A 13,437-nucleotide genomic window follows, 5' to 3' on the forward strand; every position below is an offset into this window, starting at 1 on the left:
AGTGCTGGTGGAATCTAGCAGCGTGGAGCAAATAAGTGGCAGTGCATGGAGCCTGAGGTAGTGTGGCCTGAGCTAAGGGAATGCTTGCCAGAGCGAGGGGCTGCACTAAGGCGACCCTTGCCCTGTGATAGCACAGAATTGCAGGTGTTAGAGATGGAGAGGCCTGTTCTGGTAAATAAACAGTCACAGAGCATTGCTGTCTACAGAACCCTCTGTGCTAATGACAGCCCCCATGGGGAGAGGAGCTGGGGGGAGCCTGCTTGGAGCCAGGAGGGGACCTGGGACATGGTGCCTCCTCTCCAGCCCCGGGGACGCCTTTGGTTGGGGTTGGGCACCTCCTGGTGCCTGCTCTCTCTGCTGCAGCTGCCTGCCAGGAGCCAAACTGTGGGGTGGGTGGTATAGCCTGTGACTAACCCCAGAGCTCTGTAGCCCACCCTGCAGGCTGTGGCAGCCATCCTGCAGCAGCAGGATGCCCTCACAAGTCAGTTGCATTGCTCTGCATGTCGAGTACCAAGCAGTTCCCTATAAAATACCTATCTTCCTGGCTTACCCACTGAATCCCTATTATCTAAATGGACGCAGGTTAGTGCTTACATATTTCTGTCCCTGGTTTTAAATTGGAAGGATTTCTTTTATGCTCTTTTCTAGGTGGCTTTCAGTGGCAATTAAAGCAGAGCGAGCTAAAATGGCTGTAATGACAAGGGACTGCTGTAGGCTATTTAGGTATAACAGCACCATTTTATTCAGAACAATAGTTATAACGTACTTAATCATGCTCAATTCATATTGGGTCCCTGCATATTTCCAGCTGCCCTTTCCTTTGGCAATGGGGACAAAGCTCATTAATTTCCTTTCATTACACTTCATTAAGCCTGGTGAGGAGCTGGAGGGCTGTTGAATGCTTTGAACATGGGTACTCTTTGCTCATTGTCAACCCTGGTTCAGCTGCTGTTGGAAAGCAGAGGTTTACAAGCCCACCAGTCCTGGGTGAGTTTTGGAAGCAATGTCATCAGAAATAAGAACCAAGCAGGAAACTTTTTTTCTTTCCCTCCCTCACCCCCTGCCCCCAGCTTGTTTAAAAATAGATCAGAAAATGTTCTTAGCCCACACTGAGACAAAGCAGTTATTGTAAATGTATTTACTTTCTTTGAGAAAGCAGAAAGAGGGAAGTAGCCCTTTTTTCAGTTCTTCAGCCAGTTGGATGTCGGCAGGCTTGGGTTTCAATGCTGGCTCCAAAGCCGGGCAGCGCAGGGGCCGGAGCTGGGTCTCCAGATTTGCACGTGTTCCCTAAACAGCTGGCTGCCACTATTGTGGGTTTTTGGGCCAAGTTGGAGCATCAGTGGTGGAGGTCTCTCTTCCAGTGTTGATAGGTAGTATACCCTAGAGGATGCCTCAGATGGGAGGGCTGTGTCCTCTGGTAAGCAATTCCACCCCAGATGGAGAAAAATCAAGGGAAAGCTTTGGACAAAACAGATTATTTTGCTAAAACTTTCTGTTGCAACAAACTGTGGTGAAGAACAGTTTACCAGCAACTTCACAACTGCCTCTAATCAGGAGTTGGCTCTCCCAGCCAGTGGGTGTACGAGGAGAAGAGGTGTTTCACAATTCTGGTGACTCTGAGCTGGAGCCCGTGAACAAATGTGAGTGTGCTTTGGCAGCAAGCCTTCTGCCTGAGCGTCCTACGGCGTCTTGTTTGTGCTTATCCCTGACACACGTAGGGCTACCAAGGAGTTACCTCAAAAAGACAGGCGGTGGGTGGGATCAGGGTCTGGGCACTGCTGCTCTGCAGGGAGACGCTGGGATGGCAACGCCGCCTGTGCTGAGCTGAGGCAGTCGGTCACGCGGGTGCGAAATAGGCTGGCGAAGGTAAACCTCTGTTCTGTAGTTGTTCAAGATAAATGGTTCACAGTAATACTCAGTAGGATTAGAAGTACTCAAGTAATCCATTAGCATGGCTCAGCTTGTAGGGACAGAAGGATAGAAATACATGCATACGTGCTTTTAGATAGTTTGCTGTAGGAAACAAAAAAACCCCCACCCCACTTTATTACACTGCCAGAATGAGTCCAGAACAGTTTTATCTTCATGGAAGAACTGGTCTTTCAGGTTTTATGTGGGTTAAACATACGAAGCAGCTAATATTTTCTATTGTATTCACTTTAGTATTTCTTGTCTGCTCTTCTAACGCTACCCTTCCCAGGGCCCAATTAGGTGTTATAAACTTGTCAAAGTTTACCCAGATGATCACGTACCTATTGAGAGTTACCCACCCTTGTCCAGGCTGTCTTAGGTGACTGCAAAGCTGAGTTGCTCATTTACATGGCAGCAGCTGGGTGCTTGCAGCAGGGCTGAGATGAAAATCGTTTTATTCGTGCTGTCGCCTTGCTCAGTCAGGGGCACAACCACCGCTGCAGTCAGCAGGCCTTGCTGCGCGTCAGGGCCGGCCCGGCCTTCAGCTGACGTTCCTTTACACTCCCACTCGTGTTACGGGTGCGAGAGATGTGCGAGTCAAAAGCAGGGTGGCTTTTGGGTGTGCACACGGAAGTATGAAACGCCCTCCGGATTCTTTTCTCAAAACACAAAATTTTAATGTCAAGTTAACCTGAGGAAAACCATAAAAAAACCTGACACTGGTAATTGTCAGTGGAAGGATTTGAAAGTCTTTCAGGTGTAATGCAGTCTTTAGTTCTGAATTAAATGTGTGGCTTAACATGTGGCTTGCTTTGTAATATGTAGCTGCCTTGCGGACTGTTTACAGTGGCTATAATTTTGTTGGCACGGCAAATGATAGGAGTGATTGTAAGTCCGGAGCGACGTGCACATATACTGCCTGGGGAAAGGAATTCAAGCGCAATAGCTGTCAAGACAAGGAGATCTGCAAGATCACAATCAGAGGATGGATCTGAGTAGAAGCAAAAGCTGGCGTCGTGCTTATTCCTATGTGGAGTACAAGAATAAGGCAATACGCGTATGCGAGGTACTGAACTTGCCGGAGCATTAGTCTCAGAAACAATTGATGAATTTAGTCACAGACTGTTCTGGCAATGTGAGAACAGCAGGACCGGGCATGTGGTTGATGAAACAGCTGTTACTGGAAATTAGCATTTATGGTGTTAAAATTCAAAGACAGCCTGCCTTGGAAATCAATTTGTTTCTTAATTTGCTCCTATTTTAGAGAAAGTAAATCTATTACTCAGCAGGTGTTCTTTATAAACCTCATATCCTTTGGTGTTCTTGAGAGACTGGTTTTGTTCTGTCGTTGTGTGTTCTTAAACTGTGGGAAGGATGGGAGAGCTGAAACAGTTGCCTATCCCCGAGGAGCCCTAGGGGAGGAGTAAGGGAGTAGGTCAGTCTATTGGGAGAAGGTACGGGCAAAAATCCTGCTGTGTCGGGGACAGTTAAATGGGTGCAGTGCTGCTGGCAGCGTGTTTGAGGGGTGCAGGAGAGGAACGGCCTCTCTGTTATTCAGTGTCATCAAGAATAATAAAGAGATTATGTCTTTGTGTACGGAAGGATGCCGATGTCATGGGAAGTTTTGGAATCTGTCATTGCAACAAGCTTACAGAAAACCCTGCCTGTAGGACCTTCCTATCAGATTCTTGGTTTTCATATTTAGGGCTTACTTTCTTCAAAAGAAAGCTTTCACTTTAGAGGTAAGCAAAGGATAGCCATCTGCCCTCAGCCAGGCTGACTTGCCTTTGAGAAAGAGAGAAGCAGAAAATGGCTCGGGATGCCGAGCGAGGCCGGTGCATCGCTGCCGGCCCGAGGGCTCCTTTTGTTGGAGCTGTGTCGCAGCGGCAGTGCTGGGCCGCGGGAAGGAGCCGCCGCCGCCTCCTGTCAGCGCGACCGAGGGTCAGGTCCTGCACCGAACTGATGTGCAGGAGGGGGCCCTGGTGCGGGCCCCGCCTGTAGCTTCAGTCACACCGGGTTTGGTGGTTACCCGTTAGCCATTTTACAGGTCTCCGCTGTCGCCACGGTTGGGAGACAGAGGGCCGGGCGATTTACAGTTGGGTTTGGGTGGGCTTTTCAAAACCTAACCCGTTCAACAAGACTGAGTATAACGATTGCGGCTGGTCCAATTTACAGACCCTCAATTTGTTAAACATCAAAAAAACCCAAAGCGTAACAGCAAAGTGGGCTTCAAAACAGGTGGCTTGTTAGCTGGATTATGTTTAACCTGAAAGCGCTGCAGTGCTCTGGCTTGTCTAGAGGAACTCATTAGCGGTGCATTGAGCTGAAATATTCTTCAGCCTTCTTTCATCGATCCTTTGTGAATATACAATTCAGCAGGTTACAACTGGCATGTGACCCCAGAAAACTTCCTTTCTGCTTCCTTTTTTCAGTGCAAAATAAATCATTCTTTTGATGAGGCGAGAGAGCTGTTCATTTCATCTGCACTTTGGCCTAGATGTTAAATATCATGTTTACAAATCTGTGTGCGGAGGCTTATGGACGTGTGCACGTTTTTGTGCATCTTATCCAGTGGGGAATCTCCTGCCCTGCCCGAAGGTCTTGCCCTGCTCTTACACATGCAGCTCCATGTAAAGCTGAGCAGGCATGACCATTTCCCATTTCTCAAGGCATGTCGTGCTTTTAAGTTGCAACCTCTTTTTTTTTTTTTGTTTCACGAAAAAAGCCAACACACATTTCCTGACTGAAAGGTTTTGCTTCAAGAAAACTGAAACAGGCATTCCAGCTCTGATTTCAAAAAACCTGAGGGAGATTTATGCCGAAACTATAAACTGTCTTTCAAAAGGTGTTCACAATGGAAAGTGGAAATTATCCCTTCAGTTTACAGAGATGTTTTGATGCTACTGGAATATTTCGTTTGATTTGTATGAGGTATGACAGAAACTGAAACTATTTAAAAAAAAAAAGGTATCGATAAAGTCTTGACACAAGGTCTTCCCACTTTCTTTTACCTTTTTGCATGTCAGGAGATCTACCCAATCCCTCCGCTCATCTGAAACTTAAAGAGTAAGTGAATCTCTTATTAAAAACGCTAGCCATCTAAATAAACCGTAAGGCAGGAGAAATACAGTCGTCTGCTTTCATACCTGAAAATTTCTTAATGAACAAGTACCTGACTTGCTCAAGGGACACCCTGAAGCAAAGCTGTCATCTGAGCACAATGGCTGCCCCTTCCTCCTGAGCCCATGCTCTTCCCACCACCTCCCTCTCCATCTAACTCTGTCTAGAGATTTGGCTGTAAGTCCTGTGTCAGAATATCTCGTGGCTCTTGGTTTTTCTTCGCAGCCTTTAGAGATCCTGAGCTTGGAGGTGTTCCATGAGTTAGGCTGGAAGAGCCAGCCCAGATCCTTTGGCGTTGCTAATTGCCAGCCAGAAATGGCCTCCTTGTGGGTGCTGTTCTCTTCCTAGAGTGAATGGGACCCACAGGCTGGAGGGTTTGCTGCGAAATTGCCAATTGTAGATGTAATAAATACCAGGTTTTAGTGTTGCTTTATAAGGAACCTTCTGGGAAATCTGCTGCTGGTGTCGTGGCTGAGTTATGCGATTCCCCTTGGGTGGACCTATACAAAGGTCTGATGAAACTGATTGCAATGTTTCATTAGCCAGCAACTTGCTGAACAGCTGATCATGCATCATAGCATCCAATCACTGTCAGGAATGACTCAGGATGTGAGACAAGGCCACATCTCTTACCTCTTTGAGAAATTCCGATAAATCACTGTCAGGATAAGTCATCATGTCCAGTCAGGTTAAAAGCCTGAAGACTTGTTACAAGGCTCGCAACAGAAGTGAAAGGCTTGTGGGGAAAGGAATCTCAAATGATTCAGCTCAGCCATGGTAATGCAATGGGTGGAAATGCCCAGGAGCACCAGTTTAGTTAAAATAATGGCAAATGCCTACATGCTATAACCTCAGGGACTATAAGGAAGCAGCTGGCATCCTGAGAGCTTGATACGCAAGGCTTCAGGAATAAATCGCTACTAGCTTCTTTATTTTCTAAGTCTTTAAATAGAAATACATCATGTTGGCATTTCACGCTGTGTTACAGACAGCATATTCATTCTTACCCAGGGGAACATCAATGTTGCTGATACAAAAGCCGTATCATAATTCGGTGGATTTTGAATAGCCAGGTGAAATGAAACCAAGATTTTAAATTCTTCTCATTCCATTTTTCCCAAACAAAACCTGAACAAACCAAACACCTTCTCAGACTTTGCCTGTATGCAATCAGTGTTGCAAACAATAATTAGCTAATCATCAGATACCCGTGTCCTGAGCCATACACCCTCTGCAGTTGCTCTGTGATCTCTGTTAGCTCTTCAGTTATGCAAGCGTGGTCCATTATGACTTTCCTATTAGTACTTTCCTCTTAGGCTGCTTTCACAGAATCTCAGGTTGGAAGGGACCTCAGGGATCATCTAGTCCAACCTTTCTAGGAAAAGTGCAGTCTAGACAAGATGGCTTTCCGCTGCTATATTTAACCGACTATAACCTCACCGCCTCAGTATGCTTCGTGACAGCGGCTGCTTTATGGGTTCCACCCTGCGCACCCACCAGCATCTGTCTCGCTCACTGCCTGCCTCTCCCAGGGTTTCCTGATGCTTTACACACTCCCGTTGGTTCTTTGGGCCATTTGTAACATCAAGCTTTACTGCCTCTTCTCTCTAAATCATAATCTTAGAAAAATAGCGTATTTGTTTTAAAAGCGTGTTGCCATGACAATGCCACATCTGGATCTTGTAAATATTTGGAAAGTGTATATTGTTAATCAGGGGAAAATGAGAATCACCTCAGTTATGCATTAGATGCCTGTTCGTAACTGGGCTCCCTCATGTAACTGAAAGAGTCTGGAGTCAGTAGAATGGATGATGGTTTTGATGGAACAGGACATGCACGTGTGCTCTCATGGTGTCCAGTAAGTTATCAAAGTTATCAAAGTAAGTTATTTTCAGAGAAACCAGGGTTGGCTGACCAGATTCATGCCATGAATATTGCCCAGCTCTTAAGGAACCAAGGAAATTCTGTAAAAAAGAACTGCTTTCTGCCTACAGGACTAACTCCTCTAGCACTCCTGAAACAATTGCTGATACACATTCTCTTTTCCATGCCTGAAAAGGAGACAATCTGTTATTTAACTCTGTCCTACAGTACGGTGTGGATAATCAGGCACTTTTCTCATGTGTTCCTCACTACTTTGCGAACACTGTGAGAGTTCGTTGGCTCACCTGGAAGCCGTATGTATTTATTCTGCACTTGCTTTCAGATTACTTTCACTTCGTGCAGAAACCAGTGTCATTTATAAACATTCAGAGAAGCCTGGGAACCTGCAGTTTGCCCTCAGCCCTTTCAGCCCGTGGGTGACTCTGCAAATGAGCACGTCAAAAATAATTCCTTTTGCTAAGAGCTGTGCCACAAGCTATGAGCTTTCTTTGCTGTTAAGAAGTCTTTTAAAAGTTCAGGAAACAGTGGCTTCTGAGGCTGTCTCTGCCTGCTCAGCCCATGCCGCTTCCAGGCGCTGCTGTGATGGCAAAGCACGTGTTCTGACAAGCACTACACAGGCTTCCAGGCTCTGGCAGTGGCTGAGGCTCCATGCTGCCTGACGGTAGGACTGTAAGTGTACAAAATGCTTGCTACCGAAAAGGTAACCGTGGAGTTTGAATTTTCTGTTCCATTATATGGAAAACAATCCTAATGCTAAAACTCACCCAGACACATCTTTCTTGCACAAAGCAGCCTGTACGTGCCTCCTGGGAAACCGGCTATGGACCTGAACGCTCTACCCAAAATAATGACTGAAAAGCTCACTCAGGAGGTGATGCTTTGAGATACAGCTAGGCGAATAGTTCAGGGGGGATGGAAATAAGGTATTTTAAAGTCCGATGAACCCCACCTGAGGGTTTACCTATGTTCATCTGCACCTTTCTGGGGTCTATCCTTAGACTGCAGGATGAAGGTGATTGCCCAGCTTCCTGCAGGCTAAAGATATATAAATTATGAAACTGAATGGAAGAGAGTCAGTGGATTCCTGTATGCTTTGTCTTAAGGTGGTGGGAAATAAATTTCACCCTGGGGAATGGAAAGGCAACAAATGTTAACTGGGTTTGCAGCGCTGGGCCACCCAGCGCTGCAAACTCCCCACCACAGGGCACGATCCCGCGAGTGTCAGGGCTCAGGGGGCCTTCTGTGAGATTTTTTGCTTTGTGTGATAAAAAAAGAATCTCTTTAGTAGGTCGTCTACATACTGCATTTGGCATGCTGATGCTAAAACACTACAAAGATACAGAAATAATTTGTTTCATTACTGCTCAGTAAGGTCCTCCCTGGCATTCCCTAGTTATGTATTACAGCAACAGTCAGCTGGCAGTGGCAAAATGTGATTAGCTCAGACTGCAGAGCACAGTTCAGAGATGCAGACTGTAGAGGATTAATTGAGGGAAAGTCTGCAGGGGCTTTGGAAGGCAAGGAGGCTCCTGGAGGAGCCTTAGTCAGAAGTACGAATTGCAGTTTGTCCGCATGGCTTTCAAGTAGACTTCTCTTAAGGTGTGAGTTTAATTTATCTCATGCCTCCATGAGAAACCTGTGTGATGAACTGGTCCATTGCCTGCTGGCAAGGCCTTGTGAGCTACCAGGTGCAAGTACCCAAAGCTTCTAACGAGCCATGTGCGGAGAAAGCCAAGGATTCCCCATCAAAACAAAGACTCCTAGAAAGTGATCAGACACCAGTGAATGACTTGGGAAAGCCAGGTTCCTCATCTGCCATCGTGGCTTGGTGTTTGACCTGCTCCTGAGGAGTCTTCTAGGTCTGGTGGCGGGGGAGTGGGGAACAACTGATTCCCTGCACTTACGAAGAATAGATTGCTGCTACTTAAGGAAGGTCATGTTTTAGGGGAGAAGCATTTGCAGAGCTTTGTAGCTAGTCAAAAAACACCGTCAATTTACCAATATATGTTTTGTTTCTAGTTGTCAAGGAACAGAATAAAATTTAGCATCATATCATATCGAGGAACGTGCTCTAGAAAAACTGTTTTGTCCCTTTTCTGGGCTCCCGGCAGCTCTGTCAGAGCAGAGGTAAGAGAGATTCCTGAACTCCCAGGCTTGTCCTTCCTGCTGCACCAAGTGAAACCCAGGCACTGATTCCCCATGTCCTGATGAGTGGCGGTATCCTGACAAAGATCACTCAAGAAGCAAAAACATAGCTTAGATAACGTGTAAACCTTATGATATATCCCACAGTCTTACAGACTGCTGTTTTATCTCCTTCCTACATATATTTTCTATCTTCTCTAATATTTAAATAAAAATCAAGGTGGGCAGAGATAGGATGTCTCACAAAATGAAGTGCGAGTTAGGTATTTGCTGGCAGGTGTGTGCTATTAGGCACAGTTGTATATTGGTGAGGAGGTAGCTCAGCTGCAGGAAGGCAGGTCTGGAAGGGAAAGATCCCCATGCCAAATGAACCCGGGTGGTATTAATCTGTTGTTTACAATGAAGTGTTTCTCATTTCTAGCATGCTTTAACAAACGGAAGAACTGGCAATGCCCATGTCAGCTCTTGGTTTCTGCAGCTCTCTCTCCGCTCGCATTCCCAGCACAGATGCCGCTCCCCGCTGACCCCTGACAGGTGCTGGAGGTGGTAGTTCTCTTCTGGGTACCTGTGCTGGGACTGGCCTGATGCTGGGGGCGGCTGGAGCAGGGCTGAGGGCTCAGCTGAGGCTGCAGCTGCCTGGCGGAGCGGGTCCCCCCCACTGCCTGGGGAGCCGGACGCAGCCCCACTCCTGCCAGGGCACTGTGTCTCCGCACGGGTTGTCATCAGCCCTGTCGGTGCATGGTGCCGGGGCTGTTCCCCAGCCGTGCTCAGCGCTTACAGCTGCAAGCCCGAGACTGTGAGTGCTGCACTTTGTGCACAGTGACAAAGGTCCCAGAAAAGCCCACAAGGCTGATAGTTTCAGAGCTGGAGTAGCATGAGCACCATTCTCTGAGCACCGTCAGAGAAACGCCCATACTTTCTAGGCTGGGCAGTTTTCTTCTAATGCGGGTTTTGCTTCATAAGCATATAAACATCATGTCCATTATTTTACTCAAGCAGCCAGAAGGGAAAAGCAGATTGCAGTTCACCCCAGATGTTCAGCCAGATAGCGTCATGTTTGAAGTCATTACTAACCCTCCAAATAGCACTTAGGGAAAGTCATCCAAAGGCAACTGTAATGGATGACTCTGGTCAGCTCTGCCAGGTAGAGCCCACCCCGACCAGGAGGAGCCACCACTCGCTGGCACAGCCCTGTCCGCAAAAGCTCTTCCAAAGCTCCTCACTCCTGACTGCACCCAGAGCCAACATCTGCTGACCTGGAAGCATTAACCTCCTCTGTTTGTCTGAAGTTTGTGGCAGATCACCTCCATCTGGTGCTTCGGGTTCCTGGGTAACCCCTCTCCAGACCTTTCCCATACGCTATCAAAACATCTTGGTTTGTGCTGATATTCCTCACAAACACTCTGAGTCATGTTTTTCATTGCTATCAAAGCATTTAGCACAGACATCAGCACACCTTCTGAGTCCTGTGTCTCAGCTCTGAGAAGCTGGCTGCGTAGAAAACAGAGAAAAAAAAAATCATTATTGTCTGAGATGCAAATTAGTAACAGACCGACCAAGGTGGAGACCAGAAATTCAGGGCTGGTTTTGGCTTCACTTGGCATGCCTTTTCTATAGCAAAAAGCAGCAAACCAAATAAAAATCCTAAACCGAATGTTCACGCAGAAGTACTTTCTTTGATCTTTTCTTCACATGCAGAGCGATCTTTTCAATGTTCTTGAAAATTTGGCCAGCTGCTTATGATTAATTTTGCTTTACCTTCCAGCAATTGTAGCGGCTCAGCGCTTGCTCCAGAAGTGTACTGCCCAGCACACACCAAGGCACAAACACAGATCATGGGATCCTTTTTTTTTTTGCAGGGCTTGTTGTTTTGCTTCAGGTTGACTCACAGCAAATGTTCCAATATGACTCAGAAAGAGCCAATATTTAATCGTGGAGACATTCTGTACTAGCATCTGAGGTTCAGCAACTTAAGATGCTGTTGCTGATAACAATAACTTTTTGCTAACAGCCACTTCCATTCAAGACTCTCAGCGTTGTTTGAGCATTATCCTGGTAAGTTGCTGGAAGGGCTTAAAAACTGCCAGGCAACAGAACCCTCTGCCCAGCTTGGGAGAAGTTTGGATGTAACCCAGGGCTACTTTGCTTCAGATTGTCTATAATTAAAAATTCATAATACCTTCTGGAGGCAAGATTTATGTGCAAATCAGATACGCCCTGGTGGCCAGCCACATAAAACCTTTTTTGGCCGGCATTAGAGGTGCTGTTGTTTTGAGTGTATGAAATGAGACATCCTGTTCCCAACTGGATTGTTATTTCTGGTCTTTCATGGGTATAAATTCTGGTAAATTTTAGGAAAACACAAACAATAAGAAGGCCATTAATTTTAGAGGATCAGGATTAGAGCTAAAGAGAGGAATAAATGTTTTCACCTCTAAGCTACTTTTGTGAAATTAGGTGCATCTCTCTGTATTTTGGCTTAGTCTTTGGTCAGCACCTTTTGAGCTGCTGGGATGTCATTTCAACTGGGCTTGTGCTTCCAAACATTCTTCAACTCAGCTGAGCTAAAGGAAAGCAATACCCACCACAAGTACATAAACCACCTTCCTCCAGCTGATCCTTCTCCTATTCACCATCTCCTCGGTGCCAGCAGCAGCGGAGCGCCAAAGCAGCACACCCCAGAAGCCCAGCTCTGCAGTAGCACCCCGACAGTGCCCAGCGCGGTGGACCCACGGCCGACTGGATGAGCAGCTCCAAGGCTGGGGGCAGAGTATTGTGCTTTGCAAAACCCACCTTGTTGTTGCTAGGACTGCCACTTACTCTCTTGTTAGTGTAATCGCAGCTGTTCTTGGTCTGACACATTAAAGAGAGTCCCAGGTGCTTGTTTTACGGAGATGAATAATTAACTGGCAATTATATGAAAGAAGCCTTGCTTAATGGCAAGTAGTTCCTCAAGTGCCCAGGCTGCAGGGGAGCTCTTTCCAACTGAAAATCTGCATGGTTCCTGTTTGTCTGAAAGCACATTCTTAAGAGACCTGGAGCCTGGGAGCTTCTCTAGAAGGTGAGTGGCTTGTGGCTTTGGCCAGCTCTGCTCTTGTTCCTCCCTGATTCCCCTCACGTACCACAGACCTGCAAAGTAAAGCTGAAATGAGTCAAACCAAATGACTAAAAAGTGAATGGGGAGAAATATTTCTAACTTGGGTTATTTGACTCCCCAGATTTGCTCCTGCCAGCTGATTTCAGGGCAGCTGCAATTGCTGTTTGATCTATTGACGAACACAAACCCTCAGAGAAACTGCCTGCGTTTGTTTAGTGCCCGAGTCTGTACAACCTGAAGAGAAGCTCCTTGATTTAAGTAACCAGCAGCAGAAAGAAAAAATGTAGGAAGCCGTAGGCTGTGTTGGAAACCTCGCACCCAGGAACTCTCCCACAGATTTTTGTATTTCTTTTCAAATTCTGACTGTTACGGAGGTAATACAATCTCAGACTTTTCTTTCTCATCTGCAGTTGCCTCCTTTCAAACCTTCCTTCCAAGCTGAGAGCCTCCTAAATTCCTAGACACAGTTGCATTCTTTGTAGGAAATTAATTACGATGGTGACTGCAGCCCCGATGACAGCGTTCCTGTTTGCAATTCACCAGTGTTAAAAACCTGAGCGACTCTATCTTAAAAAACGTTTTCTGGAGGCATGTGAGGTCTTGTCAGACTGCGTCATAAAGCAAAACCTTTAGGATAGTTCGACTTGGTCACTTTTTTCTTTCCCTAACACGTGCATCCCTGCACCAATGGGCTCCTGTTTTCAGTGACTCAACCCTCAGTCTCCTAAAACAGCCCAATACAGAAAAAGAATGGCTTTATCTATCTTTCGGAGCACTTTTGCTTTATTGTTACATTAGTTACTTCAAGGACAGTGAATAGTTCAGAGCTTGCTAATGGGTCTTACTGAGTTGTCTTCCTTCTGATTCATAGGGAACGCAACACGCAAACGTCCTTCTCGTCCCTTTCTTATTTTAGCTGGTCAAGGTACAAGGAAGCCTCTTTGAATTTTTTTTTTCTTGCATTCACTCTTGTAAATCGCATCATGGAGAAATAGATAAGCACAGGTACTTACCTGTTGTTCTTTCACTCACTTCCAAGTAGCTCTTCTTGAATACTTGTGTGCTGGGGAGAAAAAGACGACCAAATAATTTCTACTCTGCTGATCACTAGTAATTTACAATATCACCAAGAACTTTAAAATGAAAGTGACTTGGAATTAAAAAATAGTTTCAAGAGAGGTTTTAAGGGGAAAGTGGCTTACTGGGGAAATGTTTGAGACGGAGGCGATGGTGGAGGGGCCGCAGGAGTGACTGGCGGATCAGACCCGCCTAGTGCTGTC

Source organism: Phalacrocorax carbo, chromosome 11 (assembly GCF_963921805.1).
Source record: "Phalacrocorax carbo chromosome 11, bPhaCar2.1, whole genome shotgun sequence".
Lineage (NCBI taxonomy): Eukaryota > Metazoa > Chordata > Aves > Suliformes > Phalacrocoracidae > Phalacrocorax > Phalacrocorax carbo.